The sequence below is a fragment of the Gallus gallus genome, chromosome 12 (genome assembly GCF_016699485.2).
Source record: "Gallus gallus isolate bGalGal1 chromosome 12, bGalGal1.mat.broiler.GRCg7b, whole genome shotgun sequence".
Classification (NCBI taxonomy): domain Eukaryota; kingdom Metazoa; phylum Chordata; class Aves; order Galliformes; family Phasianidae; genus Gallus; species Gallus gallus.
In genome coordinates this window covers 19337751-19351945 of record NC_052543.1, presented here as the reverse complement: position 1 = coordinate 19351945, position 14195 = coordinate 19337751, and the positions used below count along the sequence as shown (strand labels likewise).

Below are 14195 nucleotides of genomic sequence, written 5' to 3'. Positions count from 1 at the left end.
GCAGCCAGCACCTGAGGGCAGGTAGAAGAGTGAGAGGAGGTTTGGCATGTTAGCTTATTGATGGAAAGCAGGCTGCCCAGTGTAGATGTTGGTGGGGGGGTTTTTAACAGCCGTGTGCCCTCAGAACTGTCTTTTGTGGCAGCAAAAGCAGGAGGAGGGGAATGGGGTTATATGGGATTATGGATGGATCCCTGAGTGTTCAGACATACTTTGCTTGAGACAAAAAGCACTGCAGTGAGATGTGGTCTCTCTGTACAAGACTGCTTACAAAAGCACTCTGAGCTCTTGGGCCTTTCTCAGCCTTATGGCACTGCTGTGGATGTGAATGGCAAATCCAGAGCAGATGTTGGGCTCCACCACCTTCAGAGAAATGGGCTCAGTGCTGGGGGTTTCTGAAGGGGTTCTGCTCCAACTCTGGGGGGGGGAAGTTGAGATTACTTGGTCTGAAGTCAGTTGTGTGGGGCAGTGCAGGTTCTCCAGAGGAGGTGTAGGGTCTGGTGAAGATCTCAGCCTGCTCCTGTCCTCACGGGGACCAGACCCCATACGGTCACCTGTACTCTTTCTCCCTTTGTGTATTTCTGAGCCAATAAAATTCCGATTTGCTGAGGTACATTTTGTAATCCACAGCTTTCAGGCCAGAGATTGATTATTTGTATTCCTAGATAAAATCAAAGCACAGTACTTAAAGCAGATTTCCACTCAATTATTTTCCCTAGACAGCTTAAATGGTGCTTTGAAATCCAAGATTAACTCAGCGGTGGCTGAAAGATACATATCTGCTTTCCTTTCTGGCTTTGCTAAATTTTTTTAAAGGCATTTTTAGTGCTGATTCTATAATGTTGTAATGAAACTTACAACTCATATTTGAAGGCTCAGACTGAAGTCTGTGCATGATGCCTGAACCAGCTGAACTTCAGGCAGTGACAAGAAGCCCTCATTTGGAGCATGTCCCTCTGCATGCACAGGTTGGTGCTGAGTAGCTGGCCCAGAGTCTGGGCTGCTGCATGTGAGTGGCTTTGTCTGGTCAGCCAGATCCCAACAAACTTCCTAAGCTGTTTAATAATATTTCTCATTGATTGCAGAGGATGAGCTTATGTGCTCTGGCACTGCCTTCACCACCATTATGCATGATGTGAAATTCCTCATGGTCATTTTTCCTTCAGCTAATGGGCACTTTCAGCCTTCCTTGTTTTCTGAGTAACTGCTTCCCTTTGGCTTTGTGAACTCAACAGGTTATCTTTGTGAACAAGTAACAAGGAGCAAAAGAGGAGAAAGCTCTGGCAAGCCGAGTCTGCTCCTGTTCCCCACAACTGTGTTCTTAGGTGCATCCCTGGTGTTAAACCTGAACAGCATAATTCTGTGGCAGCTCATCTCTCTGATGTTCCAGACACCTGGCTAATAACTATTCCTTAATTTGCTTGTCTGTCTCTTTTTCCAAAGGTTTCTATCTCTTTCCATAGGAAGTTAATACTGCAAACCTGCAGTGCAATGTTGTATCAGGTTACCTGTCTTAACGGGATCCTACCAAGCTGTTCATGGCCAAAATGAATTTACTGCTAGCAAATCAAATGCAAGATGAGAAACTGCAAACCTAGAATATGCTAGCTGGAAAGTAAAATGCAATTTGATCCAGAAATAGTGTTCCTAATAGGAGCTGCACCACTTCTCCCAGTGCCCTCTGCATGTTTCAGTTTGGATCAAGGCTGTACTTTCAATAGTCTCTGTTCTACTGCTCTCTGTGCTGGTTCATGCCATGGTATGAAGTTCAAAGTGCATTTCTCTCAGGTGAAACTGGGCAGGAGTTGGCTCCAGCCACCTGAGCTGCTTGGTCAGCCCCTGGGACTGTGCTGGGAAAGGGACCAGAGCAAAGCTGCCAGGTGCTAAATGTAGGGATTGCCAGAGCCTCAGCACCTGCAGCATCGTGCTCCTGATCTAGTCTATGGCTTACTGTGTTACCAGATGTGGGGGTGGGTTAAAGCCTACTGTGCTGTGGCTCACTAAGGTGAGAACACCATGTTTAGTTTTCAAAAAAAAAAAAAAAAAGCCAGCAACTTTGGTAAATTCTCTGGTGTGCTCATAGGAATGAACTGTAGCAAGATGGAGGGCTGCCCTTGCTGAAGGAGCTACAGCTCAGCCATTTAAGGGGTGAAAAGGAAGGTCCTTAAGGGCACTGGGGAGAAAGGATGAAGTTAAAGGAGGACATTTTGTTAGTACTTGTGCACAGAATGTTTTCAGCCAAAATAAAAGTTGAATCCCAGCAGGGTTTAAAAAATACACATTCATTTTGAGTTGTACAGTAGATGGAGGCTTTAAAACTGTTATTTTTTCTTGTTGACATCTTGTTTAGAAATGTTTTAATTGCAGTTTTCTTCTGGAAACCTTTTGTGTTACATTGATAGGTGTAAGTTTCAACATCACTAGAAGAGAAAAATGTATATTTAAGCCAAGAGAGAGATTTTAACTTTTTGGTTTATAAGTCAGTTAATGTTTTAGGTGGGTTTGTCTTTTTTTTCTGCTTCTCAGAACAAGTAGTGACCCCAGAAGGTCTCTTCTTTGTCTGTTTTAACCTGAACCCAGTGCAACTTCAGTGAGTTCTTTGGTGCTCTGGAGGTGATTTCACAGTCAAGACAATGGAGATGCTGCTTGGGGAAATAGATCTGTTTCTTTTTGCTATTGAAGTGCAAGTTGGAACTGCGCTGGCAAAGTACAGTATCGGTTACCATAAATTGCAGCTGTGTGGTGTAAAGGATTCGTTCATAGCTCACAAATAGGTTGCCCATAGTAGATTATAAAAATAATTGGGAAAGAAATCCCCAGCCAGATCCTGCAGTCCCAGTGGGTTGCAGTAATGCTGTAATTTCAATGGAGTTATTCCAGCTGTTCTGATTTACAAGTGCAAGTGAGATTAAAAGACTGAAAACGAGTATGATAGAGTCAAAAGAGCTGCTAAAATATGAGAGCTGTGAAGGAGCAGAATATCCTGAAAGGCGTCCTAATGCAGGATGATTGCATGTCTCCTTTGGTGATATTTTTAATCATGAGTTTTGGCCCATTTTATTTCTTCCTTGGAGTGCCATCAGACAGGTTAAAATGCGTGAGTTTGCAATCTCATGTTAAAGCGGCTGCATCTGTGACTCATTTAATGGAAGCTTTACCATTTATTTTTCTTTTTCAGCGTCATGTTTCAAACTCAACAAAGATAAACTTCAAATAATATCTGTATATCATGGAAAATCCAAAGCCCTGTAACTGAACCTGTATTCCCTGAAGTGCTTTTTGGGGGAGCAGTGTTATTTTAATCTAGTGGTAGAGGTAAAAGCAAACTCCTGGCAGTGTTTATATTTGCACCCTTGGGACAGATGATGGAGCTATTTGCTCCAGTCTTTAATCAAATTTGGGTGAGCAGCACGAGTGTACCTTTATCATCTGTGTTTTGTAATTGGGACTTTTAGGGAGAGAGGGAGTGACAATCACTTCCCAGCTGTTCCTTTGGATGTGATTCAGCACTGGGGAGGGAATGATGAGCAAGAGCTCTTTGCAGATCCAGGTGCAAAAGATGGAAGATCTCACTTTCTTCACTTGATGAACTGTTCTGCAAATCTGTATCTGCAATAACACCTGAGATGCACCTGAGTTAGAACAGCCAGATCTATTACTTTTATGCAAGGCAAACTCTGAACTGAGGTGGTTTGCATAATCCTTACAAGGAAGTGCTCATAGTGTATGGGGAGTGTCCTCCTGCACTTGATGAGGTGGGGTGCTCATGCCAGCATGTACGGAGAGCACTTATGGTGAGCTGGAAGCTTTGCTTGTGGTGGAGATGTGCTGGACACCTACAGGAAGATCCAATTCTGGATGTATATTGCAGACTACTGAGCAGAGGAGTAGCATAAGAAGAAAAGGGTGATAAAAATAGCTTTTTTTGTACAAATTAGATGATGTCTGTCTTCCCTTGGAAGCCCACAAAGCTTGGTTGACCTCAGGCTGAATCAAAGTCTTGCGTTCATGTGTATAAGTGAATTTGGAGGGACGGTATCCAGAGACTTTGTTAACAGCAAAGTACAAGAAGCCCATGGAAGTGTGGAAAGTGGTGGTACACAGAATTAGAGGTTGGGACAGTATACTAGCACTAAATTAGACCTTACCTGCTGACAAAAGTTTTGCTCCAAGATTTTTTTGTATTAGTTCAGTTAAACACAATTTTTTAAACCATGGTCCCATGAAAACACAGTTATTGATTCCAGTGCATTGAGGAAGATTGTGTGGTTGGAAGGCAATCGGGGGGGGGGGGGGGGGTGGAAGGGGTTCCTAAGGCTGCCCTACTGAGGCTACTCCAAAGAATACCAAAGCCAAGCATCCTGCTGTTGCACTTTGCCTATGTTTTTAGGGAATAACTGGCTTCTACTGTGATATCAAATTAACCAGCTGGCTACAAATAAGGGGGTATATGGCATCTTGTGTAAGATATTGTAGTATCAAAGAACACAGCTTTGTTTACATGTTATCCTTGTTGAGCTGTAGTTTATTGTATTAAGTTAATATATATTTTAAGACTTTTGTCATTTTCTGATACATTCCTGTATCAGATTCCACCTCCCCTGGCTTCATGGTAGGAAAGCTTCTTGTGGTTTAACAGCAAACATCTCTGACCACTAATGAAAATGAGGCATTTGTGCTTATCCATATTGATTAGAAGTCTAGCATCCATCTTGTTTATTATCCGGTGAGGATGGATAAAAGCCTTTGTCTTTTTAACTCATTGTTTCCTTCAGCTTAGTGTTAACATGCTGTGATTCTGAAAGCTGGGTGATTTCTTTCTTACGTGATTGTGGTTGTTTTCCATATTTGAAAGATATCAAGACAAGGATTCAGTTAAAAGTGCGCAGTTCACTGATTCACCTTTGATCTCCAAATGTGCTAACATTGCTGATCACACACCAGATTCATAAGAACAAAAGATTGTAAGTTATTTCTTTAGATATAGTTAATTGAGGAGGACATCAAGAAATAACAAACCTGGAAATCTAAAGTCTTACAAAGCAGGAATTCTCACACTGGTTTTGGAAAGGTGGGTTTGTTTCCTTGGCCCTTGCAGGTGTTGCCAAGTGAGATGCTGTAGACAGCAGCTCAGTCTCCAGCACGGGTGAGGTGTGGGGTGTTTTCTGTAGGTGGGTGGGCAGCACTGCTCCACCTGACTTCAGGGCATTGCCTTTCCTGGTCAAGTGCTGGAGGGTTGCTTTGTTATCGCAGGTTCACACGCTGCCAATTGCTGCATAAATCACAGTGTGCAAAGCAGCACGTGCTGTTCCAGCCTCATAGGCTCTGTTACTACTGATTACCATTTTTAAAGGCTTTTGGAGTGCAGTCCCAGCCTGCAGGCAGTTTGAAGGCTGAGCTGCCCGGTTTTCAGAGCCAAGGGCCTAGATGTCGGCTGGATTCAGCTCCTGGTATGACAGAAACTGCAACCATCCAATATTACCTCAGTATTTATTTTTGATCCCTGTCTGTGTGGTGTCTGCATGTGTTACCCCTCATAACATGGTGCTGTTTTGGATTTTTGGATGGTGCTTACTTCCTTGTGCTTATTCAGCCCTGGCTGCAGGGCACAGCCATGCTGTGAGTGGGTTCCAGCACGGCAGTGGTTGTGTGCTGCCTGTGTTCTCTGCATGTAGCTCAGGTCACTGCCATCCTCACCTGGATGGGATGTTCTCATATGCAGTGGATATGTGTTATTTTGGGTTCTTCTCCTCTGGAGAACAGAACGAAATGATTCACTTTTCATCTTTGCCTCTGACATCTGAGCAGCAGGGATGCTGCTCACCTCATGTTGGTTGAGGAAGGTTCTTCTGCAAACTATTGAAAAGGATAATGGTATGAAGAATTAAATACTCAACATAGCTGAACTTCTCTGCATCTTTAGTGTAAAAAAAAAAAACACAATAAATGCTGTAGTCTGACAGGTGGTAAGTATCTGAAGTGTCTGTGCAAGTTGAGGTGCAGGATATATGAAGTAGCTTAATGTTTGTGTGAGGCCTAATGATATTTGCTGCTAAAATTATTGCATTAAAGCAAATAGCATGAAAGATCTGTGAGTTAAATACAAGGCCTCTGTGGGAATGAAGCACCTCTTTTCTTGCCTTGAACTCACCTCTAGGCTCTCTGTGCCCAAGAATGACCGTGACCATGATTCCTGTCTGCACCATTTATCTGTTCTGAGGCTTTATGAAGTCTTCTATTTTCCAAATTTTGTATTACTTTATGTATTCGTGTGAGTCCTAGGAGCCTGGCAAAACTTGATAACATACAGACAAGAGTTCTGTTGAGTCAGATTCTGGAGGTGTAAGCAAGTCTTATCTAACTCTTTCACCTGTGACAGCAGGCACAGATAGCAGTGTTTGAGGCAAGCTCTTGAGCATATCTTTCTTCACAATATTCTGCTTTTTCAGCAAGACAGGACATACTTCCCAAAGATTCAGACTTTGTGCACAGACTTCTCTGATACAGCTTAACTTCTCTGGCATTTAACTTTGAAGCCAAATGAAAGAAAATCCAATAAAGATAAATGAGAGATCTATAAAGGATCCAAGAGAAAATACAGTGGAGTCAGCAATTAATTTGAAAATACAATGTGTTGAGAAACTTGAGGATAATGGTTTCTTTGAGGTTAGGGCTCTTTGCAAAGAGTTGAAAGCATATAAATAATGAATTGCTTTGGTAGCAACAGCTTTTGGATCTATCATGGCTGTGATTCTCTACATGTTCTAGTCTGGCCACGGAAATATTTTGGACTGGGTGTGCAAAATAGTACTTTGAAAATTATGCCAAGAATTGTGCAGTAAACATCAACAAAGATCAGTTCAGCTTCCCATAGAATTTTGTGTGAGGAACTTGCTAAGTATGCTTTCTCTTCAACTGAATCTGTTCACATCTTTTAGGTGTCCTGCCATTTCTGACCAGAAGTTTCTTCCACTTCGTAGAGACAGGTAGGGTGATTGAACTACTTATTCAAAATAGGCAGCCAGTGGTTCTGTCAACTGGCTGTGCATTACCTGGTAGTGGCCATCTTCAGATGTTCTCTGGATTTTTCCGGAATTCCTTCTGGAATGTGTTGTCTGTGTTGTCTTTGGTTTGGCTGGTTAGGACTGTTCATAGTTAAGAATGTGTTCAAGTGAAGAATTGGAATTATTTGTTCATTCTTGCTGGATAATCAAAGGTCTATGAGCAGATGTCTAACTACAGAAAACAAGATGGTGGAGCTCTAATACACCAGATGTTTGACTGAATATTTGTGATTAAGTAGTGGTATACACAGGTGAAAGCAAACAAGTTTTATGTCACTTATTCCCATTTGTTCAATTTTCCACCCCCTTGACCACATAAGAATATGTTAGTGTTTTCATCAGGTAGAAAAGGACAGTATTTTCTATCATTTACTTACAAACCATAACTTGGATTTTAAGAGATGCTTCTTCATTGGAAAAACAATAATTTGAAATTATGAGGTGTGATCAGCTATAAATAAATTCTGAGTTCAGCTGATATTAAGGGGGGGTAACCTGGATGGTCAGTTTCCCAAAGCTGCGCTTTAAAAACCAGAACATGCTCAATGTGGTCAATAGAAACAACTGATGACCATCCATCCTCGTTGAGAACAGTGTCTGCGCACACATCTGAGTGATTCTGGAGGAAGAGACTGTTCTATGGGGATGGCAGGACAATGGACAAATAGAAATTTGCAGAGGCTTTTCCTTAAATACTGATGTACAACATTGTGGAGTTTGCTATGGCATCTTTTATGCTTGGTTCTACTCAAGTAATTATACAAAGAGGAAATATTTCAGATTTCAAGGTCAACCACTTTGGTCACATACTGTGTGTGACATTAAGCAGTGCGTTGCAATACTTAGGATTTCACTGTTTACTCTCATATGGCATGTGGCTTGAACAGCTTGCTCACTGCATGCTATTTTATAACTCTGTCCAATAAATATCCTCAATGCTAGGAATTATTTTCTTTATAAGCCTGTTTTACAATGTCTGTGTAATAAGATTTGTGCTCAAGCTGTCATTTCTGATTATGTTACTCTTTATTTATAGTGTCATTTCTAGTGGTCAACAGAACAAGTCTGTGTGAATCCTAATACATTTCCTTTTTACTGTAATGTTTAAGTGTCTGAAAACTGATCAAAACAGCCATCCTACTTTGATTGTATACTTTATTTCTACCAAAAGGTTCAAATATAACAAATGAAATATTCAATGAGCATAACGCAGATTCTCCAGGAGAAATAATACCATTCACCTTGTTTTGGAAGATGGGTGAACACAATATTAATTTTAAAATATTCTGTATGCATCTTCTTGCTTGACAATTGTTATTTAAAGATTTTGCTCTAGCTTATTGCTGCACTTATGAGTACTGTGTTCAGCTTTGGGCCTCTCAGTGCAAGGAAGATTCCGGAATGTGTTCAGAGAAGGACAATAAAGCTGTGAGGTCTGGAGCACAGGGCTTCTGAGGAAAGGCTGAGGGAGCTGGGATTGTTGAGTCCGGGAAAGAAGAGCTCGGGGGTGACCTTATCGCTCTCTACAACTCCCTGATAAGAGATTGTGGTGAGGTGCTGGTTGACCTCTTCTCCCATGTAACTAGGGATAGGACTGGGGGAATGGCTTCAAGCTGTGCCAGGGGAGGGTTCGGGTTGGACATCAAGGAAAAGTTCTGCTCCAAGAGAGTGGTCAGGTGCTGGAGTGGGCTGCCAAGGGAGGTGGAGTCACCATCCCTGGAGGTGTCCAGGAAGCATTTAGATGTTGTACTGAGGGATGTGGTTTAGTGGGAAGTACTGGTGATAGGTGGGTGGTTGGACTGGATGATGTTAGAGGTCTTCTCCAACCTTGGTGATTCTATGATTCTCTGAATCATAACTTTGGGTTTGCAGTCATAAAGTAGGGCCTCAGGCTCCTTGCTGAAACTCTTCTCTGGAATCCAATGAAAATCAGCAATATAAATCCCAGCTTTCCTCTGGTCATGTGCCAGAAGTGGTACATATGGTGCAGAGAAAGGTGTATAATGCAGGATTGCTTATGATACTTGTGCTGTATTTGGTTCCCTGTCTGAATTTCTACCTTAGTAAATGAACAATTAGCTGGGAGTGCCATAATGGGAGTAAGCAAAAGACCAGTGTCTCCTATCTGAAGGCTGGTGGTATACAGTATGCTCCTAAGAGTAAAGTTACTGCAGTGCACATCATCTAAAAGGTTCACCAAAGCAGTCATAAACTGATTGCTTGGTATGAATATGGAGAGGGAGGATTTAGAACTTCTGTGCACAGCGAGTCAGAAATGTATGCCTAGCCTAGAAGAATTAAAAAAAATAGAATGCTGGTGTGAAACATTATAGGGTATTATTTTTGAGATTCTTGAGCAGATAAAGTGATAGGTATTGTTCAGCCTGAGCCCTCTGATGCATGCTATTGTTAATGTTAATTTTAAATCTTTTCAAAAACATCTTCAAAATGTCTATTAAAATATTTAATTGCAAGGTGCCTTTTCTTTTCCTCCTTCATCACTCCCAAGTATATACTGTTCTTTATCTCAGAAAAAGGAGCACTTCTGGCTTTGACAGCCCATCCAAGGAAGGGAGGCAACCAAACAGTGCAAAAGGGTGAGTGCAGCAAAGCACTGGGACTTCCGAGCCTGGGAGGGTAACTTTTGCTTGAAGAGGAGTGGTAGGACTTAGAAAAGGAATGAGTTTCTTATAGTTCAGTGCCTGAAAGCTTCAAGTTACATTTATTGATTTTAGTTGTTCTCAGTGTACCAGCACAGGGAGAAGATTTACAAAGGAGATTCTCCAAGATACATAGGGCAGTTAAGTACTGAACTGCCATTGACTTTTAATGAGAAATAGTTATTTTGCCACTCTTCGGGACATTCAGAATTTCCCCTCACGTTATCCTCTTTCCAGTCATTGGATTGATCCTAAAAGATGCAAAGCTTCTGCGCCCAGAGTTTCATCACAAGATGTTGGCATCCTCAGCAGACATGGGGAGCTGGGAGGCAGGATCTTGTGGGGTGATGATCTAAGGGATAAAAGAAAAGGCAGGTTCTGAAAGATCTATCAACACAATAGCAGAGCATCCTCCTGCGTGGGGATGGTAGCGAAGTGGTAGGAGCTGTTATGGAAGGATCAGGAGTGATTTTAGGAGTGGAAAATCTGAAGAAATTGTCCAGGAGCAGTGAGGACCTCTTGGGAAATAACAGTGAAGTCATAGCAAAGGCAGATAAGGGTAAAATGAAAAGCTTAAGGAAAAAGTGTTTCATTTAGTACCTAAGATAAAAAGCAGGAGGAAGTAGTGTTTAAGTAGTGCTATATGTACATTAGAAATAAGAAGATAGAAAAAAAAATACAGATTTAGTACTGGCTGGAGAAGTGACTGCTAACAGAAGTGTCCTGATTACCTGCTTACATTCAACTGCAGTGCAGAATAGAGGACAGAGAACAAACAGGCAGGAGTTCATTTGGATCTGCTAGATAGCTCAGAGCACAGGATGTGAGGAAGTTCTTTAGAAAGTATTAAAACCATTTTTGAACAAGTAGCAATTATTTTTAACAGCTTGTCGAGTTCAGAGGAGGTCTCATAACTACCAAATGCAGATACAGATCCTAAATATAAATGGAACAACAGTCTAGAGTATTATTGACTGTACTAACAAGTTCTCGGAAAGATTCTGAAATTAATAAATGAAAAAATCAATCCGTAACACTCAAAGGGGTGACTAAAATCAAAACAAAACAAGCGCTATGGATTTGTCTAAAGCATATTGTATCAAATCACTCTAATTAGCTGACCTGCTGGGCAAAGGGGGAGCAAATAGGTATGGCATACCGTCACTTCTGTGAGGATGCATCCCATCTCCATGGCACCTGCAGAAGTCAGCGGGGGAAGTGTCTGTAAGGTGCACATGCAGTGGTGTGGGGAATTGGTCTTGAGGAATAACTGTAAATGATCTGTTTGTGACACTGGGACCTTGTAAAGCAGGAGGACCTGTCCTTCGTCTTGAGTCTGTCCCTTATTGTAATTAGTGCTTTGTCTGATGGATTCTGTAGGTGAGATGGAGCACAGAGAGGAGTGCTGAAGGACAGGATTGACATAGCTTACCCAAAGCAAAGCACCAAAACCCACAAGCAAATGCAAAGGATCAAAATAAAGCTAGTTAGCAAAATCTCCTCATTAACTTGAATCTTCTGTAAAACCTGTTGTAACTCAAACTTGTCTGTGACTGCAGTACTGTTCTGTTTGAAGGCAAAGCCAGTCCTTGCTGCCAGTAACACAATGTGCAGCAACTAGCAACAAAAATAAGCACCTTGGCAAGGTAATATGAATTTATAAAAAGGAATGTTGCTTACATCATCTGTTGCATGTGAATCAGGAGGGAGGAGAGCAGCTGAGAGTTGGGCTGTGAGCAAGGAGCTGCTGCTGGAGGCAAGCAGAGGCAGGCTGTGCTGGGCTGATTTCAAATATCCTCCTTCTCATTGTCCTTCTTCTCTTTCTTATTTCTAGAACCATGGTGTCACAGGCTGGCTGTAGAGGTTGAGGTGTAGGTGCGATGCTGCCTTTGGCCTGAGCTCCTCAAGGGCCAGAGGGAGAAGGGCTGTGACCATTTTGTGGTGTTGGCATTGAGACAGTGCATGTGTGCTCATGTCTGTCTTCCAGGGCAGCGTGCAGCTGGTGCAGAGAAAGCAGCATTAGGCCAATATGGCAGCTGGAATTTGGTTTTCTGTTTGTTTGCGTTTAAAAGAAAAACACAGCTTGGCTGTTGTACTTCAGGACAACTCCTCCTGGGTCTGCCACACAACTGGCACTGGTGCACATGCAGCCAGGAGAGCATGTGCTCCTGAGAGGTTCATTCTTGATGTGGAAAGGGCAGTGGCAGATGTGGGGCAGCAATCATCTGCAGCTGGTGCATGTGGAGCACTGCACTGTGAGCTGCTGGCAGCCAGGCCGCCTGCTGCTGCTATGTTGGGTCAGATGCTTCTGTCAGCTCCCGGAGCCCCTTTAGCCAAGCTGCTGAGAAGTGTGTTCCCAGCCCAAACTTCTGGAAGGCCTATTTATATTTACCCTTTCTTAGCCAATGTTGCTGCAGAATTTGTTTCCCATCCCAGTGCTCTTCTCTGGTGCATTTGCAAAGAGCAAATGTTTCCTCCGGAGTCGTCTTTTCTCCTGTAAAGCCAGCAAAGCCCTGTAATGCCTCTGTTATCTTTAAGGTTCTGAGCTGGATTCTGTCAATCATATTTACGTGAAATAAAACTTTACTGCACAGTTGGCTCTTTTAATGTCAGTGGGACAGACAGAGGAGAAGCAGCCGATCGATAGGTCTGCCTCACGGCCCTGGAGTCAATAGGAATTTTATTTTTACATCATTGCATTTTGAACTGAACCCAGCAGCAGTGGGGATGGGAGGATCTGACTTTGACAGTTTATAAAATGAAATTCTTACAGACACTGAATTCATGTGGGTGAATTAGAGCTTGGAGGAAAACAGTTGAAACTCTGGCATTTTAAAATGTAATGCCCTTTTCTTACAGTGACAAGCTGAGATTTGGGCAATGTATGGGCTTTAGGAATGGTGCCAGAAGCAGCTGGTTGCCAGCTGCAGGTCACATCGCCCCAGGAGGGGCTCCTGTCCCCACAGGACACCCATTTCTCATTTGTGCTTTAGGGACATGAGCTGGGACTGAGGCAGTGGGCTGGCAACCTCTTTCCTCGGTAATTGTGTGGAACTATAGAAAACAAGTTGCAAACTGGAGGTCTTTCTCCATCTGCCTGGAGGTGGAGAAGAGGTTTTGAAAGTGAGAGAAGCCCAATGTGAACCACTTCCCCAGTGTGAGGGGCTGTCCCTGAGGAAATGCCTGTGCCAGAGTGGATTTTAAAAGTCTTGAAGTTGAAGGGTTTTTTAAAAACTTCAGACTTTTTTTTTGTTCTGACACTTCTAAGAAGGAATTTCTTGCCTTGATGCTGTGAACTGCCTTATTTTTTGTAGTGATAACGGGTAACTGACCTGAAAACGAAGGAGGAGAAATGTGATCTCTCATGAAATGAGATGTTCTTATAGAGACACTGCCTTTATGTTTGATGAGAAGCCCCAGGGTGTCATTTTCAGTTTGGCATGAGCCCAGCACTGGCTCAGACATGTAGCCCTGTTGTTGGGCAGTCTCTCTACTGCTGCTTGTCCGCACGCTGTGCTGATGCTGGCATCCAGCCCCACAGGTATTCTTGGCACATCTGGGACAGAGCCACAGAGGTCAGTGCTGATACATCAGCAGTGATACTTGGGTTTGCCCAGGACAGGGGATGCCTGTGTTGCTCTGGCAGCCCTGGCTTGGTGTGGCTGCACCTCGTGATCCTACAGAGTCCTGCATTGTGGAGAGGGAGCTTTCACATTGAGAGTGTGCAGGCTGGATGACACTGGAATAAGATCTGAGTGACACCAATGCTCTCACCTCAAATAATCACATCTTACATGGACAAAATTATCTATGATTGAAAACTAGCGAGATAAGTGGTAACTGGAAGTCATTGCCATTCTTTTTAATGGTTCAGTGAACCATTTAAAGGAGGTATTGGCTTTTATATCATAAATTGTTATATGCAGTGAGAGCCAGGTTGCAGGGCTGGATGTTGAACTGCCTTTCCTGGTGGTGGTGGCAGGAGGCAGTTGAAGATTCAGCCCTCCACTCCAGGGTGAGATGGAGCTGAAGCAGTGCTGCACCATAGGGCTCTCCCTGCCTGCAGAGATCCTCCATGACCAGTTTGGGTTACATTCCATGTATCCCACCGTGGTGAGGTGGGCGACATCCTGCCTGCACCACCAGAATGCTTTGGCACCCTGAATGAAGAACCTCTGCCACTGCCCAAGCACCTCTAGAGCTGCAGCTGTACATCAGGGCTGTGAAATGGGGGAGAAAAGCTCTGCTGTGCAGTTCTGTGCAGCCCTAGGCTGACAGAACAAAAATTCCAGTCTTTACCTGCAGAGTCCACATGTGGTAAACTCTGAGGCTTGAAACAAATGAAGATGGGGACTCAGGAAAGGTCTGTCTGTGCCTTCAGAATTAATCATCTGTGGAAATAGAAGTAGAGCATTAATTCCTAGATGTATTTTATTCCTTTTCTAGTAAATGTGTGCTTAACCATACCTTATTT

General features: G+C 43.0%; 1 long non-coding RNA gene across 8 annotated transcripts in view; it reads left to right on the top strand.

Annotated features, from left to right (window-relative positions):
* The window catches only part of LOC107054402, a 139582-nt gene that overhangs the window by 47966 nt on the left and 77421 nt on the right, over window positions 1-14195 (top strand). For 4 of the 8 annotated variants that reach the window (XR_005839436.2, XR_005839437.2, XR_006931377.1 and 1 more), the window contains exon 2: window positions 6936-6983. The exons of the other annotated variants lie outside the window; for them this stretch is intronic. This is a non-coding gene — a long non-coding RNA (uncharacterized LOC107054402). The remainder of the gene's footprint in view (window positions 1-6935; window positions 6984-14195) is intronic. 8 annotated transcript variants of the gene reach the window in all.